General features: G+C 41.1%; 2 long non-coding RNA genes across 3 annotated transcripts in view; both read right to left on the reverse strand.

Annotated features, from left to right (window-relative positions):
* LOC142410504 (uncharacterized) overlaps window positions 1-9,253 on the reverse strand; it is a 116,662-nt gene extending 107,409 nt beyond the window's left edge. Inside the window, exon 1 of the long non-coding RNA XR_012775937.1 lies at window positions 8,804-9,253. This is a non-coding gene — a long non-coding RNA (uncharacterized LOC142410504). The remainder of the gene's footprint in view (window positions 1-8,803) is intronic.
* LOC142410503 (uncharacterized) overlaps window positions 1-10,877 on the reverse strand; it is a 200,150-nt gene extending 189,273 nt beyond the window's left edge. For both annotated transcript variants that reach the window (XR_012775935.1, XR_012775936.1), the window contains exon 1: window positions 10,653-10,877. This is a non-coding gene — a long non-coding RNA (uncharacterized LOC142410503). The remainder of the gene's footprint in view (window positions 1-10,652) is intronic.
* Between the last annotated feature and the right edge of the window lie 537 nt (window positions 10,878-11,414).

An 11,414-nucleotide genomic window follows, 5' to 3' on the forward strand; every position in this document is an offset into this window, starting at 1 on the left:
GGAAACAGTGTTGGTAACACAGGGATAGTTTAGTTCCTGCTGAGCAGTGCTTACACACAGTCAAGGCCTCTTCTGCTGCTCACCCCACCCCACCAGCGAGGAGGCTGGGGGTGCACAAGAAGCTGGGAGGGGACACAGCTGGGACAGCTGACCCCAGCTGACCACAGGGATATTCCACACCATATGATGTCGTGCTCAGTGTATAAAGCTGGGGGAAGAAGGAGGAAAGGTGGGACGTTCGGAGTGATGGTGTTTGCCTTTCCAAGTAACTGTTATGCGTGATGGAGCCCTGCTTTCCTGGAGATGGCTGAACACCTGCCTGCCCATGGGAAGTAGTGAATGAATTCCTTGTTTTGCTTTACTTATTAAACTGTCTTTATCTCAACCCACAAGTTTTCTCACTCTTACCCTTCTGATTCTCTCCCCCATCCCATTGGGGGGGAGTGAGCGAGCGGCTGGGTGGTGCTCAGTTGCCAGCTGCGGTTAAACCATGACACTTGCCCATCTCCTCTACAGCATTGCCATCCTCCTCCCTGAAGGACACAAAACCATCACAATAACAACAATAATTCATCCCTAATCATTAATATATTTGACATGATTCACTGTAGAAATCAGGCTGAACACTTAATGGATTTTCCTGGCTGGTTTTTGCTTTAATACAGCTGGGAGACAAGAATTAGAGCCTCCTCTTTTTCATTTGTAAGAACAGAGATCACACCAGGAAGAATTGAACTGCAAATAACATACCTTCTTTACTTAAGTAAAATGGAGAATAAAGCCACAAACTCAATTTATTTGACTTGCACTGAGTGAATCAATTTAACTATTCTGGTGTAGGTTCGAGTTGCATGTTTTATTCAGTGCCATGCACATTCCAACAGGCAGACAGACAAATAAGCACAACATTCACAAAAAAACCAAAAAGTTCAAGACAGGATATGCCTCACAATAGCTGGACTCCCTAACAACTATTTTGTTTTACAAAGAAATCAGGTAGGATATTCTACATTCATGGGGCTTGTAATATAACTGCATAGATGTGCCAGTTGTATCCCAGTCATGTTATACTCCTTTTGCCTGCTGTGACAAAAGAGTCAGCGGCATTATAGCTTATCATTGCCTTCCAATATAGTCTGAGCACCTCAAAAGTCATGTCAGAGGCAGGACAACCTTCGAGTAGCTGGACAAGGAAAAGAGAAAGGTCAAAAGTCCTTTACAAAACCGTAAAAGTCAATCATGTTTGTTTGGACACACTAAGTCAATTGCCCTTGGGCAACACAAGGGAAAACTAGAAAGATTGTACTTGGTTTGTTACCCCTCTTCATTGAGCACCAGGGCTATGCTATTGCAGGACTGCAGAGTCAAGTTCAACAGGGATAAAAAAAGGTATTAAAAAAAAAACCAAAACAAAGCACGAAAACCACCAACTTTTTCTTGAAAGGAATCTTCAATTATATTTAAAACAAAAACAACAAGAAAGAAGGAGGCAGGGAGGAAAAAAAAAAAAATCTTCCTGCTATTGGACATAGCACTGATAGATCATTTTATTTTCATTGAATCATAGAATCGTTTAGGTTGGAAAAGACCTTTAAGATCATCAAGTCCAACCATTAACCTAGCACTGCCAAGTCCACCACTAAACCATGTCCTGAAGCACCACATCTACACAGCTTTTAGATACCTCCAGGGATGGCGACTCCACCACTTCCCTGGGCAGCCTGTTCCAATGCTTGGCAAACCTTTCAGTGAAGAAATTTTTCCTAATATCCAATCTAAACCTCCTCTGGCACAACTTGAGGCCATTTCCTCTTGTCCTAGCTCTCATTCCTAACCATTTTAACCTGATTTGTATTTTCAGTATCATAGCAAATCATAACTCAGATAGCCAATAGTGACACCAGTAATATTATTTGAATACAGTGCAAAAAATTCAGATATCAAGGTTCCTTAAGAAAACTTAATTCAGCAATTTCTTTTTCCCTACCCCCAAGTCAGATGCAGTAATGTAATAGATTTCAGTATTTATGTTACAATAGGGATGTTAGGATAAACTGTTACACAGAGCTTAACAGCTGTGCTGAAACTATGCATTCTGACATGTCCTTGATATTTTTCCTTCAAACTAGTCAACCATAAAGAAGTAATTATGGTAGGTAATTTTTTCTTTAAAAAAAAACACCAAAAACAAAAAAAAAACGCCAAAGCCATTTTTATAAGTAGGAGTGTCAGGGAGCAAGCTGAAGATCATTAAAAATATTTCAGGGCAAAAAACATGATCCTAGTGGAGCAACAATAATACAGATCTCTCTAACTGTTCCCTGCTGTTACAAGTGGAAGGTGAAAGTGGGATAGCCAGAACAGGTATATTAGTCAGATTTGAGTATTTGCAGTTACTGCAACTTCCAGAGCAAATACCTTTAAAAAGCTGTTTTTCTGTTTCAGCTTCCTGTTTTTTACAAATCTTTATATAAAATCAGAGAAAAAATTATGAAAGAAGAGTTTTCAACAAGGTTCAGATCCTGTCCCTTGCTCACCTTCTGGATTTGCTGTTCAATGCTGTTTTTATAATCCTTGGGCACACTATGTATGATATACATCAGTCTTGAAAATTCAATCCCTATCATAACAGCAAGTACTAAGAGGCTAATTGACCTGTCACTCCCCTGGGCTTCTTTGATCACTGAAGCTGCATATATATTCTGCTGTGTTTAAATTTAACACTGAATTAATGTTTTATTACTGTTTGATGTTTGTCTAGTTTGATGAAAACAAAATAAATTGCTCAGTAAAAACCACACGGAACTAAAGAAGTTTGTCTGTGACTTGTAATACAACTTATTGAATGATTGTGGAGTTCTATTAACAGCTATGAGATCGGGGGTTTTATGCTTTGTTTGCAATCCTTATCTCTTATCTAATGCAAGTCAGAACTCATTAACCATTAACCCATTTATTAAATGACCTCTTTATCAGAAAAGTGACTGTTTTCACCCAGAAAAAAAAAACAAACCTACCTAGCTATTGCTGTGATTAGCTAGAATTAAGTTAATGATACGTCAGATGGAAAAGGTTGTACAGTGTTTTCCTCTGTGTAGTCCAAACAGAAACCCTCCAGTCTAACTCAATCTAAAGATGAGGAAGTCATAAATACCAGGCTTGAGTTCAGAGCGTCCAAGGCAGAGCTCACTCTGCTCACACGGGAAAAGCCTGACACCTCTAAACAAGCAATAGAGCAAAGACGTGGGAAATGCCCCACAGAAAGCCATCTCCATCTTTCGGTCAGTTAGGCTCTGCTTTGCAGACAGGGAGACAAATATGTGATCAGCTTTTATTGATCCAGGCACCTACAGTACAACCTTGCAGCAGCTTGTGACTTACTGCATCTCTTGACTCATAGCTCCAAGTAAGCACTTGCTGGATAGGAAGTCCCAGATGTGTAGGAACATTAGAAGTAATGAAAAATAATTCTGCTGCAAAAGTCAGTTGCAGGAAGAGTTACGGTGTTTCTGTGCCATCCAAGTATCCCTTCAGCACCAAGACCACCCAGAAGGTCAGACAGACATGCCTTAGTCTTACAGCACTCCCTTAGCACATCACGAAGAGCAGCCAGTAAGATAGACACACAAGACTTGGGAGGCCTGGTGTTTATTGTGCCAAATCCCAGACATCCCATATAGCCTTTGCCATTCATCCACAGCTACAGGCGCTAAAAAGCCTTTATTAAAGCATGCAGCTAAAGGTTTTACCAGAAAGGAAACTGAGGCAGAAGGACAGTTATCTGTAAACTGGTGATGATGGTAATAAACTGTCTTATGCAACTTTGTACAGGAGAGTTACAAAAGAGGCTGTGTGGTGACTCATCTTAAGAAAAAATGTACAAAAAATTCAAGGTTCTGGCTATGGGGCACTGGGGTTCAGAATGGGATGTTTTCCTGGGCCCGTGTCCCAACAAAAGTTCACTTTCATTCACTAGAAGAGCAGCTTCCACAGAATATATCTTCTAGCAATAAGATCTGCCTGTTCATCCCCAGCATCTGCCTCGGTGTTCCCTACTGTCTCCGGTGGTTTCCCTGTCACTAGGGGTTATTTCTCCTCTCCCTGCTCACAGAAAAAATCTTCCCTATCACTCCATCCATGTCAGACAGGCCTCTGATGTCTCTGATCTTGCCTCCTGTCTCTCAGCCTTGAGAAACCATCTCATGCCTTGACCTATGTGGCACTTGAGAGGTTCACTGAATACTTTCTCTTCTTGATTCTCAGAATACTGCATTTTAACCAACTGAAATGGGCAATTTCTTTGAACACCTGGGCTTGCCAGCATCCACAATAAGAAGAACATTCTAGTTCACACACTCTATTAGTCAGGTGGGTAGCTGTCATGCTGAACTCAGGGCATGTTGGATGGCTACTCTTTTAAACTCCATTTCACATTAACGAGTCTGTAGCCACAGCTTTAAAGAGTACATGGCCAAGATATTTATTGATGGTGCTATCAGGAGTGACATAGATGCTGAAGACAGGCAAACAAATAATTAATTGTATGCAGATCCATTAATACTAGAGGACACATCCCTGGCCTGTGTCCTCAGTCAGCAAAGTGAAGAAAGTGCCTACCCACAAAATCCAAGTGAATGGATGTAACACATTGGTCATCTGTGACAGGTTAAGACCAGGAACAGCAACGAAAAAAGATTGCACATGACTCCCCTGAGTAAAGGAGCAAGACGGAGGTCAGCTGCTACGAGTCACTGAAATGTTCCTCCCCTGACATTCTGGAGGAGATAGCCAGCTTCCCTAATGTGAAAGGGAAAGCACCCTGGTCTTGAACACTTAGGGCCAGCTCGAGCACTTTATGAGTCTAAGAATCTCCTTCTTTAACACACTCAGAGGCCCCTGTTCAATAAATGCTGCTTTCCAGTGAGTACCCAGCATACTAAAGGTTAACAGTGTCTTGTTAACGACAACGTGCAATTTTCCTGTCTGGAGTTTCCTTATTGTTGGAGCATAGGATATTAGGGAGGAGAGGGCGGCTGGACTTATACTGATTAATTGAATTAATTTCCGGCTTAATTAAAATACATTATGTACTACATATTTTATTACAGAATTATAGAATGACATGCCCTCAACAAACACGTTTCTATTATAAGATTTCCTTCGATTAGCGCCAGCACAGCTAGCTTCTGAACGCAACGTACAGCCAGGCAGGACTTGCTGGGAGGAAGAAGGGGGAAAGCCAGCATGAAAGGTGCTGTGCCTGGCACGCTATGGGGCAAGCCAGTGTGCCTCTGGCTTCAGGAAGAAAACTGCAGAAAGAGTGGTTGTTCATTGTAGGACTGACTTACAGCAGAAGCCAGTGCCATGCTGCTTACTGGTCCTTCTGCCAGCCTGCTGGCAGCCTTGTGGGGCTATGACATGGGCAAGACGTTAGGGTGCTGGCTGCCTCCTGACTACCAGATAATCTTATTCTAAAATCATGACCTCACCCATAGTCCTTGTCTTTATTTTCAGCACCAGCAGTGCCAAAGGTGAAACAGTCAGTTACTAGAGCCTTGTGCTAAAACTGTACTAATTCCTCATCAGCACAATTTGAACTCTTCACTGCTCCAGCTCCCCAGGAAAGTAGATGCCTAGTTTTACTGGAAGATGTTTTCACATTCATTATTTGTGACACAGTACCACATACACCTGAGGTCATGACTCTGTTTCACCATCTCCATTTGCAACATTAGCTTATGATGTCCGGATTTCGGGGAAGCGCTTCCCCTCACAACACTCTGTCCTCTGGGGAACTGGTTTTTTTTGTTGCACTAGTTGGATGCAGGCTAGAAAAGAAGTCTAGAAACCAAAACCGTGGTAATTGGAGAGATTGCTAGAGCCTGAAAGCATGAAGGAACTGAATATCACTGCTCCCCAGCATTTAAAAACAGGGAACAAATGCTCTATCTGTGGATTGCAGAGCAGCTACAGGCACACAGGTAGCAGACCAGGTGGCCTGAGCAACATGGCAGAGCAAATGAAGGCCTGCCAAAGCACTGTGCAATGCAGGGAAACATTAGCGTGCAATAATAAATCACAAGACAGAGTTAACTGCTGCTTCCAAGCAACACAGTATGGCATCAGTTACTATGTTGTGAGCGAATTGCCCAGTGCAGACAAGACTTTTTTTATTCAAAACAAATCTGTAGAGGATAAATTCCATTGTGTAGACAAGCCCTTAGACTAGAGGTAGCCTGCCAAAGCCAAAGAACAGTGAATCTCACCCTGAACTTTCTAGTGGAGTTATGCTACAACCTTTTGACATTCAACACATATTCTTTTCTAATTTTAGAGACAGTAAAGAAATATCTCGTATATGTCGCAACCTGACAGCTGTGCAGGTGGAAAGATGAGTCATAGAAATATTATTCCAAAATTTTAGGTTTCCCTCTAAGTATCACAAGCTTGACCCTCCACAGCCTCACATACTGTAAGCATTTAGATGGGTATTCAACTAAATGCTACCCAATGCTACTGGAGATACTCTCTTCCCATACAGATGTGAATAACTGAATGGGCAGGAGGCAGGGAAGAATCAGGACCCTGTACACTTGAATGCCTGTGTTAGACAACACATCCAGAACTGCTTCTGCTTTCACAAGGTATTTAGGATTTTATTTCATTTCAAGATCCACTCCATGAGAGCTGAAAATCTGAATGTAATTATTGATGCTGTGCAGCCATCTGAAATTTAAGAACGATAATGTTCTGAAGAGTTGGTGTCATCTTTCTTTCACCTAAACTGTTAAAGAAGTAGTAATTAACACCATGTCGGCCCACATAAATCACAAAAACATGTCCTGTAAGAACACCAGAACTTTTACTTCAGACCTTAAATCGCCCCTTGCAGCGCTTATCTTTTAAACACGGGCTGCCCAGAACAACACAAGAGCAACACAGTAACTGCTGAGACCACAGGAACAGATGTAGGAACAGTATGCGTATTTGCACATGAACCTGTTCTTCAGTAGTGGGACAAATTCAGTTCAGCTGTCAATTATGCAGCTGCGCAGATCACATTTAATACTTATTACTACATAACTGAAAATATTCACAGGAGAGAATAACTCTTGAGACATATAAAGCATTAGACCTGAATGTTAATCCAGAAGGTGGGTGGGTTGCACGCTAGAGTTCTGCACTAGCAGCAGGATGCAATATTTCTCTGCTTTTTTCTCTTCTTTTTCAGCTTCCATAACCTTAACTGTTTACTTCATTTTGCGGTTCTGAACCAAACCATCTCCCCTAAGGTTGCATAAAGTAAACTGCCAGGTAGGCAAAAAAAGGACAGTCAGATTTTAGCCAAACATTTGCCTAATGAAGTTAGATTACTCAGAGTTTTGCTTTACATTATGCCTTTCACACACAGAGTACCTATTCCATGTAGAGCCGCATCAGAAAGAGAACAGCTGCCTTCTGTAAAACCAGAGAAGCTTCCTCCAGTGTCTACTCATTGCCAACAACCCCTCTGTTGCTGATTTTTGACTGTCACTCAAAACTCTACATTTCTATTATTCAGTTTTGATTCTACTAAAAATTCAGTTCAAAGGGCTATAGCTATCCCACAGACTACAATGTGGTATAAGGATCTGAGTAAGCTTGAAATGAGAAAACCTGAGTATCAGAATCTGCCCAGATGTGGCCACATGATGCTCAGCAGAGGATAATTTATCCTGCTTCCGAGAAAAGTAAATTAACTATGGTAAGCCTTGTGCTGATGCAGAATATTTCTACAAATACCCAAGTTACCTCATTTAAAGCTAAGGTGGGCATCTAGAAACAATACTGAAAACTGCACAGTCTCAGACTCAGCTGCTTTTTCCTTGGACAGATTATGTATTAACAATATCTAATTGCTATAGGAAAACACAAAGGCAGAAGATAGCTTCCATCATTAAGTATTCAAATCCTTAACAGTTCTATAGCATAGTCAAGCCAGGTCACTCCAAGAACTTGCATGCGATGAATTGAAATTTTGCTGTTGAGCTGTTAAACACAAAACACTTGTTAAACACCAAAACTGCAAGCAAGCTTCAACACTGCTGTCCTCTTGGGGAAGAAACGTAATGTTACTTAAGGAATGTACTTTGTCTTTGAGAATTGAACTCTCCCTTCTAAAGTCTGCCCACCTCAATGTGACATTTAAACAGTAAAAGGACTTTCACCAAATGCTTTTTTCAATCATGTAGCCTTACAATGCTACATTCAGTAACTGAGGAAGGTAATTTTTATGTAACTACATACATCCACACGCATATATATATCTATCACATACACACACACATACATATTTATAAAATGAAAGAGACTGCAGTTGCACCCATAAAGGCCAGTTGCTGCAGAAGTCAGTGACAAATGCTGCAAATGGCATGAAGACAACTGTACTGAAAAGTGAGCAAGATTTTGCAAAGTTCTTCCACGTTTGAGAACATACCCTTTCTAATACACTAAACACTCACATTGCCAACTACAAGATATTTTTCAGAAGTGTCATCCTCACTGAAGAAAATACCAGTAACCGCTACATTTTGGGGACATTAACACTGTAAGGTATTATGCAAGGTACTGTAATATTTGCATTTGATATTGTTTCGAAAGTCTTCAGAAACTGAGTGGGATTTTCAGAAGTGATTATAGTTTGCTCAACTCTGCTCTCTCCAAGTGAAATTAAGTATACCACTGGCTTTATTCATAGCAGAACTAAATGGATGTTAAGGCATCTTGAAAGTCCTTTAGAGCTTTTCTTGAATAAAAAACTTACCATAATTTTGACATATATTGCTGGCAATGTAGATTGTAAGAATCCCCACAGTCATTTCATTACATCATAGCTTGAAATACTAAGAAAAACAGCCTCCTTTTTTTGCTATTCTGGTAGGGTTAGACAAACGTAGGCTTAATTTTTTTCAACAAATGTTGCATCTCCACTGGTTTGGTGACTGCAATAATCAGGTAAGAGTTAACCAAGGAGTTACATCAGCTTGAGTTACTTTTGGAGAGCTGGAGCAAAAAGTCACTGGATGAAGAGGGGCTGTAATCGTGCAGCAAATGGAGGTTATATGTTCTTTGATGCTTTCCTACAGCTTCTTCTTCAAGGAGATTAAAGGCATGGAGAAAAACTCCTGAACAGGAAATCTGAGGCAGAAACTTTAAACAGAACTTGGAAACAGTTGAAAAGCCACAGCATGGAAAAAAGAGAATCTGCAGAGAAGCAGATTGTAACTGGGCAGCAAGGACCTGCCTAAGCTTGCAAAGAATAACCAAATTTAGATAAGACTGTGTGTGTCTAAGGATTTGTTATTTTAATCTTTTTGCTTGCAAAACTCCTATGGAAAAACAAATCACATGCTGCTCTGTGCAAGCAGTTCCCTGTGACTGTACATGGTGGTTCATGGCGGCTCCGGCAGCAGGAACCAGAGCTGTTGCTCTGACCGGTCAAAAGCAGATCAAGCTGGTTGGGGAAAAAGGGGGTCAGTCACAGAAACCCACCAGGAGTAAAGGGCATGCCTAGGCCTGATGCTAACAGGACATACTCAGAGAAGAGAGGAAAGGTAGTTTTACCTGATCTGCTTTACTGAAAGGCACACCCATGAACACCATGGGAACCTTCATGGGGCAGCAGAGGTTAATTACATTTCATTTTTCTGATCTTTCATTTCATGCAGGATTTTACCTTTCAGATGATTCCTTATGAGAGTTCCCTTCCACAAAGTAAATCCTTCTTTTGCCCTTATATGAAGGACCATATTTCTAGTCAACCAAGATAACAGATTTTCTTACTGTTTTTCACCTAGGCAATGGTCTGCAGTTACAGAAAGCTCAAACAGCAGCATTCTTTGTCCCTGTTTTGAAGCCACCAACACCCAGATGAAGAATAAACACAGCGGGACTGGAAACCAAAGCGACCATCCCACAGGTGGCACCTCCTTGGTAGAAGCTCCCATCACCTTACACCAAGCACCCCTTCCAGATACGTAGCCTGCTGCTAGGGGTGAAACACAAAATAATAGTATTGGGGAGCTGGGGTCTCTTAGTCATTTGAAGTGTTTATCATCAATACCTGGAATTTCACACAGCAGTGAAGTGGAAGGCAACAAAGAACAATGAACCATTTGCACTCTTGTCTCCCTTTCTGTCAATCACAAGTTTGGATTGATAACTTGACAGTTCCAAGTATCTTGTTACAAGTTAGAGCTGTGGGTGTTCATCATTGCTAGGAATGAAGCAAGTTTTAATGTCTTCAGTTCAAGATCATCATCTCTGGAATATTTGAGAAGGGAATTCAGACCAGTGCATAACACAGCTAACGCAAGGCAGGCAAATCCAAGAGATGTGGTGTCTTATTGCCATACCCATGCAACTGAATTAACAGAACTTGAGAGGGACTGACACACACCTGGTAAAGACACAAATAAGGAAGACGTCCGTAGTCCAAAGGACTAATTAAGGTCCACTCTGGTTAATAAGAGAATGACATGAACATAGGGAAATGTACAAATATAGCATTTAAAGATACGTTGTATATATTCATAGCATGAACAATTGCTTCTAGTGCATAATACTATATACAAAAAGCCAAAATATCATTGTATGCTATAAGGAAACAACACCATGGATTCATGCTGCTGGAACCGGTTGCTGCTGTGTGGCCACCACTGTATCAAGTGTGACTTTTACTCTCTCCCCTACCATCTCTACGAGTCCTCTCTGAGAGGAGAGCAAATAGCAACTGGAGTCCTTGCAGTGCCAGAACTGGTCACTGGAACAAAACAGTCAGCAAGGGACAAATCCCAGCAGGATCCACCAGCAAAGACGAATGCTTCATGCTGGGATGTGGTCAGCATGGCCTGCAAGCCACCTCCACTATCAGCTACTGAAGCACTGGTTGAGGGGAGTGAAGGAAAACAGACCAGCAGCTTAAAGAATCCCTCTGGAGGGAGACAGGAAGGAATACTCTGCGTTTTTTCAAAAACAGGTCTGTTCCTATAATAGCAGCTGGAGTGCAACAAAGAGGTACCTGCCAATGTACAACAATATTTACCTTTTGCGTTTTTCACAAATTGTTTGGGGTTTCTAAAAATTAGTCAAACATCAATCTGGGTAGTCCTCCTATATAAATATGAAAAACTTAAGGGAAAGAAGACGACGATCAGAATGTATTTGTTTAAATGAATGTATAAGAAAAAATAAACACTAATTATTGCCTGAAATCCTTTTTCTTAAATTAAAAAAGCTCCCAAGATGTAAAACCATCTAACAATAGTTTAATCTTAGCCTGGAAGGATAGTGCCCTCTGGTGAGAAAAATGCCCTGTTATTTGAAAGTATGAAGGTAATCTCTTGGTTTTTTCTTATGACACTTCTAAGCAGCTG

The sequence above is a fragment of the Mycteria americana genome, chromosome 5 (assembly GCF_035582795.1).
Source record: "Mycteria americana isolate JAX WOST 10 ecotype Jacksonville Zoo and Gardens chromosome 5, USCA_MyAme_1.0, whole genome shotgun sequence".
NCBI classification, from domain to species: domain Eukaryota; kingdom Metazoa; phylum Chordata; class Aves; order Ciconiiformes; family Ciconiidae; genus Mycteria; species Mycteria americana.